This window comes from Marmota monax, unplaced genomic scaffold (assembly GCF_021218885.2).
Source record: "Marmota monax isolate L192 unplaced genomic scaffold, Marmota_monax_Labrador192_F-V1.1 WCK01_AAM20220418_F8-fsc00038, whole genome shotgun sequence".
Classification (NCBI taxonomy): domain Eukaryota; kingdom Metazoa; phylum Chordata; class Mammalia; order Rodentia; family Sciuridae; genus Marmota; species Marmota monax.
The window spans coordinates 14,746,937-14,764,007 of NW_026692498.1; the positions used below are offsets into that span (position 1 = coordinate 14,746,937).

The 17,071-nt window shown below is 45.1% G+C and overlaps 1 long non-coding RNA gene across 1 annotated transcript in view; it reads left to right on the forward strand.

Annotated features, from left to right (window-relative positions):
* Positions 1-1,082: 1,082 nt before the first annotated feature.
* Positions 1,083-17,071, forward strand: part of LOC124093356 (uncharacterized) — a 60,523-nt gene continuing 44,534 nt past the window's right edge. Inside the window, exon 1 of the long non-coding RNA XR_006851934.2 lies at positions 1,083-1,178. This is a non-coding gene — a long non-coding RNA (uncharacterized LOC124093356). The remainder of the gene's footprint in view (positions 1,179-17,071) is intronic.

The window sequence follows — 17,071 nt, forward strand, 5'->3', positions numbered from 1 at the left end:
ACCGATTGAACGGAAAATGAAATCTTGGACTTCCCCCTCTGTGAAAAATACTCAGGGAAAACATCTCTTCCAGTCCCTGAAAATATTGGGCCAGAATTGAGGGCATCCAAGAAGATTTGGCAGTCTTTCTCCTGGGCCTGGAATACATCCATAAGTTCAAGAGGTCTTCCTGGAGGAGAAGCAGCTTCTGACAAAGAAGGGGACTGGTGTTTTTCTGTTGATGGGCTGTGTCTGGTCTCATTGGCAGAGAGGACTTTAGTAGCTGGGACAACAGTGACCCAGAGTCTGGGTATTATCATCTCCAGGTCCCAGGATTGAAGGTCAGGGATTACATCCTGGACACACCAATATGGTGGATAGTTGATTTCCTATATGAGACCTGGAAGTCCTCAAGTATCCTGGGGTTCCAGCTGGCTGTAAGCTCTGTTTTGGGGGTGCTGTCAGGCTAACAGGGCCACTGGAACGTGCTGTGCTAATAATGTTATTCTTTGTGTTTGAGAAAAGCCATACAACAATGACCAGAGGAATCAATTAAAGCTTACAGGGTTATAATCAATTAAAGTTACAGGGTGGAGAAGGAAGCGGTTTCCACTCTGATTGTGTCAGGGGATCGGGCAGCACAAAATGCCAGCATGGAAAACACGGCAAAATTGAGCTGGAAAGGATTGTCCCTACCCTCCTACTTCATGAATGAAGAGAGTGAGGCCCTGGGAGGGTAAGTGACTTCCTGAGTGCCATTGCTAAGTCGTGGCTGCGTTGGTTGGCTTGGTGCTCATGATTCCCAGGCCTGCCTGCTTGCTTTCTGTTACAGTTTAGATAAGAGGTGTCCCCCAAAAGCTCACTTGTGAGGCAATGCAAGAAAGTTTAGAGATGAAATGATTGGGGTATAAAAGGTTTAACCTAACCAGTGCATTAATCCCCTGATAGGGAGTAACTTGGTGGTAATTGTAGGCAAGTAGGGTGTGGCTGGAGAAGGTGGGTATATATGGGGCATGCCTTTGGAGTACATATTTTGTCCTGGTGAGGAGAGCTCTTTCTCTCTGCTTTTTTGGTGGCCATGTCCTGACCTACTTTTTTTTTTTTTTTTTTTTAACACACCCTTCTGCCATGATGCTCTGCCTTACCTTGGAGGACTGAGGAATGGAGCCAGCTATCTATGGACTGAGACCTCTGAAACTGTGAGCCCCCAAATAAGCTTTTCCTCTTCTAATTTATGTCAGGTTTTCTGATCACAGCAGCAAAAAAGTCAACTATAACACTTGCCCTACTACCAAGCTTCTTCTTTTCTGAAGGGTGGATGGCTTTGGAAAGGTCACTCCTTAGAGCAGACAGGAGATCAACATGGTGCTGGCGTGTGCAATTTGTGTTAGTGAAAACTTGTCTTCTTCGAAACCTTGATGCTGTGTCTCTGCTGTCTTACCCTGTTAAAAGTACAGTCAGGGACATCTAACTTGAATCCTTATTCATCTCATGTTTGTCTGTGTCCTCTAGTCACCCAACTTTTGTGTGCAGAAGAATCACTGAGGGATTTTTTTTTTTTAGATTTTTTTTTTTTTAATATTTATATTTTAGTTTTCGGCGGGCACAACATCTTTGTTTGTATGTGGTGCTGAGGATCGAACCCGGGCCGCACGCATGCCAGGCGAGCGCGCTACCACTTGAGCCACATCCCCAGCCCCTCACTGAGGGATTTAATAAAACACAGAATCTGATTCAATGGATCTGGGGAGTATCCTGAGCATCTTGAGTCTAAAGGACCTCTATCAATGTTAGAAGTTGTTGGCATAAGGACCACACTCATAGGAGCAAAGATCTGGGGCACAATACCCATAAATGAGCTGTTTTCTCATCTGTCAAATAGAGTAATAAGAGTACTTACTCTATAAGCACCCAGGATTGTTTTGAAAGTTACAGGAAGTCATGTTTGCGAGGACAACTGATCGCTGGCATATTAGAGGTGATCAATAGGTATTAATTTTCTTTTTTCATACTGGGGATCAAACCCGGGGTCATGCACATGTTAAGCAAGTGGCTCTGTCGCTGAGCTACCTCCCTAGTCCAGTCCTGTTCAAAGGAAAATTGAATTGATGTGCTCCTTTTCACTACAGAGGGATTGCAGAATCTTTGCCTTTAAAAAGAGGGCACAGGAAAGAAGTGGGTGCTCAACTTGGGGAGTGTGGAGGTAGTTCTTGTATTTAAAATATTTTTTATCTTGGTGGTAACAACAAAATAAAACTAGAAAAATTTGACAGAAGTTTGCATATAAAATTAATCTGGTCAGAAGTTTGCTAGGCAAGAGAGATCAAAAATAGCATGCTGCATAAATAGTTTCAAAATTTAAAATTCACAGTCTCCGTAGTCTTTCAAGTCTGTGTGAGTCTTGGCTTCTCTCTCTGGGGGATAGAGAAAAGGCAGCCTGACATAATTCCACACTGGTGGTCCAGCGGGGAAAATTCTTTTCTCAGCATTGCCTCCAACTAAATATGTCCCCTGGAAAGCCATTCCACCTGCCTGAACCTGTTTCCCCATCTGGAACATGAACAGATTAAACAAGATCAGACAGTTACCCCCTTCCTCTTAAATAAGAAAGAGAAAAGGTCTATTTTGGCTCACAGTTTGGAGGTTCCAGTTCATGACCCATGCGCCCCGTTTCTTCGGGCCTATGGCAACACAGCATGTCATGGTGGGAAAACATGGCAGAGAAAAGCCACTTATGTCATAGGCCAGGGAGCAAGGGGAAACGAGGATGGGTCTGTGTCCCCTTCAAAAGCACATCCCTAGTAGCCTAAGGACCTTCTACAAGTTCCACCTTCCAAGGGTTCCGCCACTTCCAATAGACCCCTCTTGGAGACCAAGTCTTTTAACACATGGGCCTTTGAGGGTCGTTCAAGATCCAGACCAGAGAAGATGACCTTTCTTGTTTGATTATGGCCCTGAACCTCAGCATCAGTGTCAGTGTTGCACATCGGTCATTCAGAGTTGCAAATGCAATTTTGAAGTTCGATCCCTAAGGACTGACATTCTGTCATTCTAAGAGTCCCTAATGGTAGAATCCCAGGCATTAGGCTCAAAGATGGCCCTTGAAGGATGACTAGGATTTTGGCAAGTGGCATCCAGACTGAGGGGACCGTGTAAGCAAAGGCAAGAGAGCAAGGAAGGATGTGAGAGATTTGGGGAGCAGGTATGACTATCTTGTGCACAGGGGGGTACGTACAAGGGAGTGTGAGATAAAAGAGGGTTCAGTAGACAGGACAAATCATGGTGACTCACTCACTAGTCAACACATTTTTATTGGATATTTATGCAGGTCTCTCAGCTCAGTGATGGGATTAAAGCAGAGGATGACAGGTCCTGGTTCTTTCCCTAGGCTACTTAGCATGTCTGCAGGGAGAGAGAGATAACACCCAGGCACAGACACAGCATGTTAAATGGCCAGTTACAGAGAATGTAAAGGAAATAGCATTTGCGATTCAAAATAATATTGAGGACCGTTTCAGACAAGGTGCTCAGGGAAGACCATCTTGGAAGGTGACCTTTCAGTGGACATCTGAAGGATGAGATTTGGCTTGCTAAGCAAAGAACTGGCTGACAGAGTTCCAGACCCAGGAGCCAGCAGGTGCAGAGACTGACATAGGAGAGATCTCAGTAGGTTATGAGAATTATTGTTAGGTCAATTGGAAGACTGGTGGGCTGGAAGCCAAGGAGAGGGTGGCATGAGACAAAGGAGACAGGCAGGGGACAGATTGCAGACAGCTTTGAAGACCATAGGAAGAAGGTTGGCTTTATTCTAAATGAAAAGAGAAGCCATCAGAAAAATGACACGATCTTATTCGCATGTAAAATTATCCCTCGGGTTGCTGCGAAGAGAATGCATTAATGGAGAGTAGGAGGGAAAGCAGAGACCAGCTAGGAGTCTACTTCAGAAGCCATATGCGAGGAGATGGTGGGTCATATAGAGGTGGTGCTCACAGGGATGGAGAAGAGAGGCAGATTAGAGCCATATTTTTTGATGAAGAATAAATAGAACTTCAAATGGCCCGGTATGTTTGAGAGAGGAGAGCATTATCTAAGGTTTCTAACTTGAGTAACTTGGGAGAGAGTCATACCAATTGGTGAGACAGGGAAAGATTGAGGAAGAATAGTTTTTGATGAGTGTGTGTGTGTGTGTGTGTGTGTGTGTATGTATGTGTGAGTGTGTAGAGGGGGAGATGAAGAGCTCTGTTTTTACACATCACAACTGAGAAGTTAATAAGATGTCAAAGAAAAGATGTCAAGAGGGCAGGCTGGTGTGGATTCCAAAGAATGGTCCAAATTGGGAATAAAAATGTAAGCATCTAATTGCTGTGTCCCCAGAGCCTAGAACAGGGACTGGTATATAGTTGATGTTTACTATGTTTTCATTCACAGAAGGATTACTATATTGAGGAAAAGCCCAAAGCCAGGGATTTTGTCATGAAATATTCTCTAAGGATGTGGAGAAACAAAGAAACTTGTACATTGCTGTTGGAAATGTAAATTGGTAGACGCTTTATGGAAAACAATGTGGAGATTCCTCCAAACATTACACAATGGAACTGCCATATTAAAAGAAATCTAAACTTCATATTTGGGCCTTGAAGAGTTGTCCCAAGAGATCAACTAAGAGGGAGTCAGAAAACGATACCTGGATTAATTCCATAGGGGTGGTTGGGACATGGATCAGGTGGTTACAATAGGTTGTGCTGGTAGAAGACAGTGTGCAGAATTGGAGGGTGGGTAGGAGCATGGGAGAATGCTTGTGGAAACAACTCCTTTTCAAAAGTTTTGCTGGGAGGGTAAACAGATAAATGGCAACAGCTAGAGATGGTGGTGGGGTGAAGAAGAAGCCTTTAGAAAGCTGCAGCTGTAAGGTCATGTTTGTGTGCTAATAGACTCCGCAAGAGGGTGAGAGCCAGAGCAAACCACCAAGAAGGAGGATGGAGAAGAGACAACTGGAGACAAAAGCCTTCGAGAAGGACAGAGGGAACGCACGCCGGAGCATGTCGCAGATAGCATGTTGGTCGATTTTGGTGGTGGGACGATGAGGGAGTTGTGACTTCAAACCGTGACTTTATAACTTTTGAGTGAATTATAACTATGTGGTCAGCGGCTGAACTTTAGGTAGTGAATGGTGTTTGAAAGAAGAAACCTATTATCTTGGGTGATGGAAACACCAAATTTCCTAGGGAAGTACCCAGTGCTGATGTTCCAGGGAGATTTGTGTCCGTGGATTAGCCAGGCGGTGTGATTGATCTCTGGTGGCATTTATCGGTGGTAGCACGGACACAGAGGAGGTGCTCAGCAAATGTTGAAGTTCGTCTTGGTGGTTGTGGCAGAAGATGCGACCCAAAGGTGTTGGGGGGTGGTTTGTGAGAAGAATTATAAAGAAGGCCAATTTAGGTACAGAAGGACAGGAAGTGGCTGCTAATGGTGGACCTGTAGTGGCATCAGTGGGTCAGTGGTCAAGACAAAGGTGAGAAATGTGGGAGCAAGTGACCAGGAAGGATGGGCAGTAGCAAGGAGAATGTGGGGATGGAGAAGGATGGGCAGTAGCAAGGAGAATGTGGGGTTGGAGACTTCTGGTCACTTTTTGGCCTATGGTGTGACTTGAGTAGGTGGCTGCACTAAAGTGAAGGTGACTGGGGTGGAGGAGGTCAAGGAAATGGGCCAGGTGTTTGGGTGAGTAGCAAATTATTGTAGGAAGAAGGCAATAAATACAATTGTAACCAGGAACTAATGCACGCAGAGATCTAAGAGGAGGAAGGGCTGAGAGTGGGTAGAATGCCCCAGGGCCAAGGTTGGCAAAGGTGTGAAAGAGTTGCAATGAGGACCAGGGCTGGTCCATTTGGTGCCTTCCTTTGGTAGAAGAATATTGTCCCCAGGACGCATAGTTTGGGGTTGCAGGTTGCATTTTACCCACTCCTCCGGGAGCATCCTTGGCCAAGACACAATCTACCTACATCTCCTGGGCAGTCATGCCCTGTGCCTTGGTTGAATGGTAATGGTACTGAAGACACTATTTCTTGCAGGAGAAATAGCCTGAAAGAGGCAAGGGGAGAGAATCAACCCTCTAATTTTACAAGCAGGGAAACTGAGGCCCAGAGAAGGGAAATTACTCAAACATGTGGGAGGTTGGTGGCAGAACTGGAACTAAATCTTGCCTTCCTGACTCAGTGCTTTCTGCTACACCCCATTATGGAAGCGATGTTTTAGCAAACTTTCCAAAATTGCAAATTCAAAAATATGTTGTCCCTCAAAGTCACTCCTGTGGGAGGTGACAGACTTCTTTCTAGTGATGCTGCCATTGTTCCAGCCATTTCTGGAAACTCCTTCAGAGAAATGATCTTTGGAGCCAGCTTCTGAGTCACAAAGTCAGCCCACTGCACTGTCAAGCCTCATTTCATACACAGGGTGGGAACCACTCTTTTCTTTCTCTAGTGCTGGGTTCCAGAGCTCAAGGTACAGCAAAGGAACGAGGACTCTCGTGACGTCTCTTCCTTTTATTTCAGTACGTATTTATTTTCTGCTCAGTGGTTGCAGGCCCTAGAGGTCCCGGGCCAGGTGGGAATCAGATAATGCTATGAGGCATATTCAGTCTAATCAGATTTTGCTTTGCTCGTCTGGCAGGCAGGGGATGTGAATCCTTTAGCCATCTTAGGTGCAGACAACCGAATCTATTCCAGCTATTATGCAGAAAATGAACCTGATAAAGGTCATTAACACACATAATTCCTGGAGAATGCAGCTCAAGAAAGAGCCATCCTTGAATGATATCTGGCTTTGCCCCATGAAGTTCTGTCTGGGACTAGACCCCCAAGAGCTTCCACTGCAGCTATCTCTGAGACCTTAATATTCTCTGCTCTTCTTCTCCTTCAGCCAGAAAGCAGACTCCCCATTTTCCTGGGTCCCCAGTTCATTCTCTTTCCCAGAGAACACTCATGTGTGCAGGAAGAGTGGAGCCCAGGTCTCATGCTAATACTAGCTGCACAGGAGACCTGGAAAATGGATTCCAGCTTGTAACTTGCGAGTTGGTACTGTATTGTGGGAAGATATACAAACTGTTCATGATAAAGCGTGGGTGCCACAGATGTGACTAAGTTTGGTGACAAAGCTGTTGGCTTCCTTAGGCCCTTATGTATAGAATTGGGGGAAGTCACCCTTGGAGCACAGCTGTGGCTGAACCATGGTCCTTTCTGGTTCAATGGCATATCTTTATAAAGCATGATTGGCAGCTCGGAATTCATGGAAGAGTTAAGACTTCCATATTATAAATTTAGAATTACATTTAATATGAATACAGTTAAAAGAGAAACAGGAAGTCAGTTCTTTAAGCTCCTTAAAAATGGGTGACTGTAAGATCTAAACCTCCCACCAGTGAATGTCCACGGAGGAAGCCGAGATGTTCTTCCTGGAAGTGCTGTTCCTCCATGATTCAGAATCCCTTCCCTCTAGTCTCTGTGCTAAACAGAAGGATGGCCCAGCAGCTGTGAGAATGTTGAGAAGGATTCATTGAGCACGCGCAGGGTGTCAGGGACAGGGCTCAGGCCTGAACAAAGCCGGCTGGGTGTTTCCCAGATGGCTAAAATACAGACTCTGTTTATAGGACCCCCCAGTCTAGCCCAGAAGACAGGCCATTTAAGACTTGGTTCCTGCAGTGGTTTGAAAGAGTAAGTAGTATAGAGTGTAAGGGTCGCCAGTGCCTGGCATGCAGCAGGTGCCTAGCAGGTGTTGTGCTTCTGACACCCACACTCCTCCATTCTCCCCGCTCCATTCAATGTGAAGTATGATGAGACCACAGAGAACCTAGGGGTTAGTTCTGCCTGCTGATTTCAGGCTGGGCTCCTAAATGATGACATAGATTCTTCAGGTGGAAGGGAAGGAAAATGGTTCAGGCGGCAGAAACAAAATGATCACGGTCACGTGATGCTGTGTTTTGAGGGGAGTAGGAGGCAGAGGAGATAGGTAGAAGGTGAGGCTAGAGGAGGAGGCTGAGGGAAGAGTCGGAAGCTCTGTGAGCCATGTTGATGACCTGAACTTTGTCACCTCTTAAGCATGGGGGATTGACAGTGGACTGAAAGGTGGGTGGTTATTCCAGAAAGGTCAGAGAAGCCGTTCTTTGCCTGGTGAAAACATGGGTCTCTGATTTGGAACTACCCTGGATTCTGGAGTGTTTTATAGATGACAGGTAGGGGTTGAAGGGGTGGACTGTCCCTTGGCCCCTGTTCAGCCTGGAGAAATGTATGGTTGGATTTTGTGAAGAGCATCTTAACACCACCGTCGCTATTCCAAATAAAGACTGTAAAGACCATAATAATCCCATCCGTTGAAAATCTATATTTATTTATTTATTGCCACATGCCTGTCAGATAGAGTACTAATCTCCAAGATATATAAAGAACTCAAAAGACTTAACATTGAAAAAACAACCCAATCAAAATTGAGCCAAGGGGCTGAACAGACACTTCTCAGAAGAAGATATATAATCAATCAACAAATATATAAAAAAATGGTCAACATCTCTAGTAATTAGAGAAATGAAAATCAAAATTACTCTAAGATTTCATCTCACTCCAGTCAGAATGGCAGTTATCAAGACTATAAACAACAGTAAGTGTTGGTGAGGATGTAGGGGAAAAAGGCACACTCATACATTGCTGGTGGGACTGCAAATTGGTACAACTAATGTGGAAAGTTAGGTGTTTCCTAAACAATTGCAAATCCTTTGAATGAGTCCGCAAAGACAGACAGTATAATCTTCATTTTGCAGAAGAGGAAATAGAAACTCAGAAAATATTAGGCAAATTGCTCAGGGTCCCATAGGTTCATGTAACCAGTACCTGCTGATATTCCAGGTCCGGTTTGCCTGACTGTGAAATCTGTGCTGGTCCCACCGCGTCACACTCCTGAGTCTCACTAGATTATTTCTGCCTAACATGAAACTGGTGATGTGAAACCTATCTCTATGCCTTTATATATCTTTGTACATCTTTTTCTAGTTCCACATCCATACTGTTTCCATTCATCCATTATCTAGCTGTTGCTCTGCCTGTCTATCCATCCAGGGGATGGCAGAAATTTACCTCTTGTAACTCAACATCTCCAGATCTATGGGAAGTTCTTCTTCTTTCCAAGTGGGAGCTGAAGTGTGGTTAACTTTTATCATACAAAGTATCCTGGGATGAGGGAGTCCTGCCTGCCGCCTCAATCATACCTAGACCCAGACTGGGTCCCAGGAGAAGGCAATTGTGGGAGCCACCTTATAGGGTGTGATAGATTCCTTGAACTCTGGCCTCTCCCTGCTGACCCCTTCAATCACCCAGCAGTGCCACAAGCTTCTCTATGGTTTGGTCTGTTGCGCTGTGGTGTGGGGAGACATGTGCAGCTTTGGATTTGTAGAGGCCTCAGTTGAAATGTCAGCCTACCCTCACTGTGGCTGGGTAAGTTACAGAATGTTTCTGGGCCTTCACTGTAGGGATGGTAATTGTATCTATTAACTAGCTGTTGTGAGAATACAATGAGATGTCTCTAAAATTCCAGGCACTCAGATGATTATCAGGTGTCCTCTCTAAAATCTTTGTTGGGGTAGAAATGTATTAAGCCATATTATTATTTAAAAAATGTCTTATTGCATTATAATTACACATATTAGTGGGATTCATTGTTACCTATTTATACATGCACACAACATAATTTAGCCATTTTCATTCCTTAGTATTTCCCTTTTATTAAGCCATATTAGATAGTCATTTTGAATAATTACCTTGAGTTTACCTTTGAAAAGACAGATGGAGTTAGATTGTAACTTGGTGCTTAGCCATGACAGGGATTGAAGAAGGGAAAGAAGAACAAAAAGGCCTTATCAATAGGAAACAATTAGTAATGTGAAGAGAGAACCCACAGAATGGGAGAAAAATCTTTGCTAGCTACTCTTCTGATAAGAATAATATCTAGAATATAAAAGAACTAAAAGACTTAACACCCCAAAATGAAATAAGTCAATAAATGGGCAAATGAATTAAACAGACACTCTCAAAAGAAGAAATACAAATGGCCAACAAATATATATATATATATATATATATATATATATATAAAAGTTCAACATCAGTAGCAATTAGGGAAATGCAAATCAAAACTACACTGAGATTTCATCTCATACCAGTTAGAATGTCATCGGTCAAGAATACAAACAATAATAAATGCTAGAGGGGATGTGGAGAAAAAGGAACACATTTATACTGGTGGGTCTGCAAATTAGTAGAACCAGTATGGAAATTGGTCATAGAGGTGCCTTAAAAGACAAGGCATGAAACCACCATTTGACCCAGCTAGATCACTCTTGGTATTTCCCCTGAAGCGTTAAAGCCATCTTACTACAGTGACACATGCGTCCCCATATTTACAGCAGCACAATTCATGATAGCCAAACTATGGAACCCAGCCTAGGTGTCCATCGGTGGATGAAGGAACAAAGAAAATGTGGTAGATACACACAATGGAGTTTTATAAAGCCATAAAGAAGAATGAAATTATGTCATTGGCAGAAAAATCATTGGAACTAGAAATCATTATGTAAGCCTAGATCAGAAATAACCCACGATTAGAAGGTCAAGGGTACTATATTTTTTCTCATATGTGGAAGCTAGAGAGGAAAAGAAAGGTGTGGGGGTGGGAATCTCATGGAAATCAAAGGGAGATCAGTCGAGGAAAGAGACAAAGGGGTGGGAGGTGCGGAGGGAGGGGGGAGTGCTGGGGAGTGACATTGGCCAAATTATATTTTTATGTTGTGTATATTTTTATGAATGTGTAATAAGAAATCCCATCATTACGTACAACTCTAATGGACCAATAAAAAATGTTGAAAGAGAAAAGAAAATGGTGGTGGTGGGGGGGCTTATCCGAAGTAAAGTTCAGTGATCCAGCCCCAGGTCTGCCCAGCAGACGGGCCACGGTGGGCCTCTTGGAGGCTGACTGTGTCCGTAAAAGGTTAGAAGAAATCTTCATGAAGCCACAAATACATTCTGGCTCTGAACACAACCTTCCCTTAAAGGGGAAAAGGCTTTCAAGTAGAAAGGTGCCTTTATTTGGGTTTCCCTGTGGTGGGTGGCAGCTCACAGAAGATTCCTGGCAGGAAGCTGTTCTGGTGGCTCCTGGCCAGGCCGGTGAGACCTCTGACCTTCTCTCTGGCCCTCAGGAACTTCTGCTTCCCTGGGAGGAGGAAGGTGGGAGGGAGGAGGGGAAGACCCAGGGAGGAGCAGTTGGAGAGTTCCAAAAAAAAAAAAAATGACATTTAGAGAACGGAGATGAGTGGAGTGGGGGGACCCCAAGGGCACCATGAACCTCTGTAAGCTCCTTGGTGGTTTTCATTGTTGCCGTTGTCTCTCTTGCTTGCATGTGGCCCTCGGTTCTTGTCTCTGTCTTGAAGTCATTGAGTAATGAAGAATCCTTGAGTCTCATCTCATTTTTTTTTTATGTTATAAAGATCCAGAAAAGGCAAATGAGTTTTCCAGGCTCAGTCACTCTTATCACCATCCCACGCGGCTCTGACAGTGATATTTTATGATCTGATTATTCCAGACACAGATAAGACTGCTATTACTAATAACAACAGTAGCACCAGTTAAAGTTAGTTGAGCTCTTTGTAAGCTAGAGACTTCCCGAACAGGAGGATTCCATGGACTTTACATCACTTAATCCTGGGAGGTGTGGGTGATCAGCTCCACTTTACAGATGAGAAAACTGAGGCTCAGAAGGATTAAATGACATTCCCAACAGTAAACGACAGCCAGCAAAGGACAGTTGGGGTTTGAATATGGGTGGACAGGACCCAGGGACTGAGGATTTCTCCAGCACAATGTTACTGCTGGTGATGGCATTTTGTTCCTTTGTCTAAAAGATTGGTATGTAGGGGTCAGATTGTTCAGCACATTATTTTAACATGACAATGAAAAAAAATTTTTTTTTCCATTTTATAGTTCTGCTTGAGTGTTGGTGCTAGATTACGCAGTAAGCACCCAGAATTGATTGATTCAAAGTTAATTTTCATAAGTACAGAAAGACTGGTTTAGAGAGACTAGACATTAAGATGCACATACAAGGGCTGGGGATGTGGCTCAAGCGGTAGCACGCTCGCCTGGCATGCGTGCGGCCTGGGTTCTATCCTCAGCATCACATACAAATAAAGAGGTTGTGTCTGCCGAAAACTAAAAAAAAAATAAATATTAAAAAAAAAAGATGCACATACAAGCTCAATTGTTGCCTTTAGATTAACACTATGGCAAGAGAGATCGTGTTGTTTCACTTCTATCCTGCACACTAAGCAGAGTTATGGGGATTGAATCTTCTTGTGGCAACATTGTGATCCCCGTTATCTCATAATCATCGTGGCTGTCTCTGGGGGAAGTATTATATGATTATGTTCATTTTAAATTTAGAGTTAAACTAATTTTCCCAGGACAACACCATAATGGAAAGAGTCAGGTTATGAGCCCAGACCGGTTAGATCCCAAGACCAAGTTCCCTTTTAGGTGTTGGATAAATGATTTAAATAGAGGGAGGACCAGATTTACATCCCACTACACATGCTGGGTGAGACCCAGGCAGAGGAAGAGGAGGGGCCTCTTATTTGTCTTTCCCGAAGGGTAGAGAATTAGTGCAAACAAGAGGCAAACAGTGAGCTCATGAGGACTTTGGGTGCCTCCAACACAAGGCACTGGATCCAGGCTTGGGCCAATGAGCCCCTGGGTTTCTTCACCAAGGACCTCGGTGCTCAGAAATATCTGGTTTAAGCAGACTGTGCTGAATGAGAATGAATCTTTAAATCACCTCATTTACTAAAATATTAAACAGAAACAGTGGAGTTGCCCAGCAGAATTCCAGATTCCCTGTCCTGGCTGCAGGGGGCCATCTGGGCTGCTGTCCCCCTTCCCAGGGCAGAGGCTGCACCCTGTTACTGTGCTGCCTTGACTGGTTCGGCGTCCGTATGTTTTTTGAAATATTACTGATACTTGGAGGACCCCTCTCCACACTGCATATACTCCCAGGGGGTTGGGTCTCCAAGCTGGGACCCATCAAAGTGGGAAAGGAAGTGTTTCTCTCCAGTTCTCAATGATCTCGTGCCCACTGTCCCTTGTCCGTTTGAGCGGGAATGATGGCTTCTGCTGGGTGGTGTGGAAGAGCTTAGAGGGTGTTGGCTTCCAGTCTGTAGCTTCTCTCACTTCTCGTCTGTTGCCAGGCGTTTAAAGAGGCCAGAGAAAGTTTTCAGTCTGCGAGTCCTGAGGCCAGGGGGCTTGAGGGACAACGTGCTGGGGGTTGGGGTCCTGAGGACACAGCAGAGTCACAAGGGCACCACCAGTGTTTACATCCTGGGAACAGGCAGGGGTTGTTCTAGGTGCAGGGCCATGTCGTTGGAGTTTTGTTTTCTTAGAGGACTAGCTCAGCTGTTTTGGGGGAGGTGGGGCTGGTGAGTGTGTGTGTGTGTGTGTGTGTGTGTGTGTGTGTGTGTGTGAATGTATATACATGTGCGTGTAGAATGTATTTGTGTGTATGTGTTTTGTGGGTGTCTGAGTGTGCCTGTGTATGCATATGAGCACATGTACTGTGTAAGTGTGTGAATGGGTATGTTTGAGTGTGTGTGACTATATATTTTGCGTGTGTGTGTGTGTGTGTGTAAGTGTTCCTTCAGGGCTGCCAGGCTGGGTGTGGACTTAACTCAGCAAGGCCTCTTTGAAGTAGAAATCAGAAAGCTCACTCCTTTCTTCCCCACAAACCACATCCAGGCCATGACAGGCAGAGCATTTATAGGCTATTTTCTCACTTTCACACCCATCTTCTCAGTCCCAAGTGGTGGCACAGTGTTTTTGTGAGACCCCTGACTGCTAGGCCTCTGTGGTTTCCATGGAAACCATAAAGACCACTTGCAGGCGGGGACAGCAGAGGGGTCCTGGTGGGTGGGGGAGAGGCTTCATCTTCAGACAAAGAGGAGGAACAAAGGCTTGAGGGAGAGGGAACGGGGGCATCACCAAGGGTGAGATTTATTGGCCTTGTCTGTGGCTCTCTGCATTGATTACAGAATAAGAGGACTGGAGAAGAAGGCTGAAGGGGGATCCTGAGGCTGTGGTCCTGGGCCTGAGCATGATTCAAAGACAAAAGGACTGAAGGAAGAGGCCTTTCCCTGACCCATTGCCTGCAGGGTAGACCCCAGATTCCCAGGACCACCATTCAAGGCTCTTCCAGTATCTGATTCCACCAGACCTGTCCATTTTCCTAGATTTCCTCCCTGACAGTTTTACAGAACAGCATTATTCTCGTTACTGAAAGTTCCTCCAGGGCTGTGACCCAATCTTATTTATTTTGGCAACTCCAGTGGCCCAGTAGCTGAGCTATATAAATCGGTCACATGTCCATCCTAACTCTGGTGCCCACAGACTCTGGAGAGACTGAACCTCTAGTCTGGAATTGATTATAGAATAATGGGCCTGGAGAAGAAGCCCCTGATTCTCTCCTCCCCATGTAAGTCCTACCCCTTTTCAGCTATTGTCTCCAGACCTTGAAGTTTTCCCAACTTACATTCATTATCAAGATCTTCAAAGGATGAATACAGTTCCTTGGCTTGCAAGTGCATATTAATATCTGGCTTCTCTGAACACCTGTTTCTGTACTTAATCACAGCCTGTTTGTTTGTTAAGCACAGGCTCTTCCCTCCTGTTGGAAAGGGCATGGAGTTTGGATAAATAATAATACTCATCAGCAATTCAGATCCTATTATGAATGTTTTGCAAGCAAAGTGTCATTTGGAGTAAAAAAACAATCTGGTGCTGAGGCTTGGCTCTGCAGCTATGATTTGTAAACTTGAACAAGACATTTCTATCTTCTGAACTTTGGTTTCCTCATCTGGAAAATGGGAATAAGAATAACATTAATCTCTAGAGTCTCTGTCTCTTCATCAAGCTGTTTTGAAGATTATAAGAGCTCATAATCAGAACAATATCTCGATTCTCTGAACACCTGTGCCTGTTACTTAACCACAGCCTGGAAGCCCGGATCATATTGATGTGAGTTATTGTCACTGTTGGGAGTTCTTTGAGAGAGGGATCAAGTCTTACTGATTTTATGGCCTTCACTCTGACCCACCCTAGGTACAAGTGCTTGGTCACTAAGGCAGATGCACACAACCATCAGCTGAGTGGGTCCCCAAGGAGAATCCAGTCTCACAGTGTGTGGCCCTCCTGGACTTGGGGATTGTGAGGGAATTGGAGAGATTTTTGGGGTAACAAATCCATAGGGATCAGAGGTTACAGCCCAGGGCACTGCAATTATTAGGAGAAATTTAGGGGAAAAGATCAAGGTAAGATTGTAAACTGCCAGAGAATGTGATTAGGGAGTCTTAGGCTTGGGAACCTGCTGCCTGCCAACACATCCCATCATTAATCATCCTCTGCTCACAACCACCTTGTCCTGTGGGTGTCACTACCCCTATTTTAAGGGGTAGTGACAAGGCCCCGAGTTTTTCCTTGCCCATGTCTCCCTGTATAGCTCCATCTTACCCCTGGCTCTGGTTCAAGGTCTGAGGTCTCATCCACCTACCGGAGCTAAGTCAGATGGCCCTTTGAGAGTCCCACTGGGTACCCCCCAAGGGAGAGAAGACCAATAGGTGTGGTGGCTGTAAGAAAACATTTGGTTGGAAATCACAGCTTGTCCTCCAGGGGTAAGCTCACACCAGGGAGGTGACACCTGATGGAGCTTCCTGTGTTGTTATCCGGGTGGTCTGCACTCCGCACCCCCTGTCTGTCCATTTAACTCCCAAATATCCATCATCTCGTGGCAAGAGGTGGGGAGATGTGCTGGAGCAAGGAGTACGGAGGGGGAAGGGGAGATCAACTGGCCACCTCACCAGCTGCCCTCCCTTGCCCCTCCCCCCAGGGCCTCCAGGTTCCCAGGGGCAGGGGTGAGTCTGATTAAGAGCCTTCTGTCAGGACATGCCCACCAGCTGCCAGGTGACCTCAGAAGCTGTTTAATGTCCAGCAACACAATGTCAGTCACAACCTTTGCCCTGTCTGCACCATTGGAGGATGGAGCTTATTCCAAAGAGGAAATCATCTTTAAAATAGAAGCTCGCCTCCTCAGCCTGCCCCTTGGCCTTTCCTGCAACTTCAAGGCTCCCCATGGAAGCCTGGAGATGCGTGTTTTCCTTGTTCAGCTGAGCCAAGAAAGGGGCCAGGTGGGATATTTACCAAATGGAACAAAATGCCAGGACCAATTGTCTTGGAGCTCATGAAAACATTTTGATTTCCTAAGCAATGTCTCAGAGAGCTCCCCCACCCCTTTTATGAAGCAAAGAGGGCCCCTCTCGTTTTCCTTCTTCAGTTCCTGCCTGCTGTCCAGAGGGGTGGTAACCTCTCCCAGGTCTAGGGCTGCATCGTCCTCATGGTAGCCCCTAGCCTCATGTGGCTATGCACGTTCAAATGTATATTATTCAATATTAAAAACATTAAAATTTTAATACTTCAGTAGCACAGGGCATATTTTAAGTGCTTACTTGCTACATGTGGCTAGTCCCCTCCTTCACTGGACAGTGCCAATATAGGACATTTCCTTCACTGCTGAGTATTTATTATTTATTTATTTTTGTAACCAGGAGCACTTAACCCCGACACATATTCCCAGCCCTTTATATTATTTTATTTTGAGACAGGGTCTTGCTAAATTGCTGAGGGCCTCTCTAAGTTGCTGAGACTAGCTTTGAACTTGCAATCCTCCTCCCTCAGCCTCCTGAGCTGCTGGGATTACAGGTGTGCACCATGGCACCTGCTAGAACATTAGTTTTGAGAGTGCTTTAGAGCAGTGGTCTCCACCTTAACTGCACATTGGAGTCACCTGGGTGCTTATGACAAGTCCCGATGCCTGGCTGGAGACTCTCAATTGATGGCTCTGGTGGTGGGGTTCTGGCATTAGGATAGTTTAGAAGTTTACCCAACTGATTCTAATGTGCAACCAGCACTGGCCCACCATGTTCCAAAGTTATCTCATTAGAAAGATAAGAATCACATGGGAC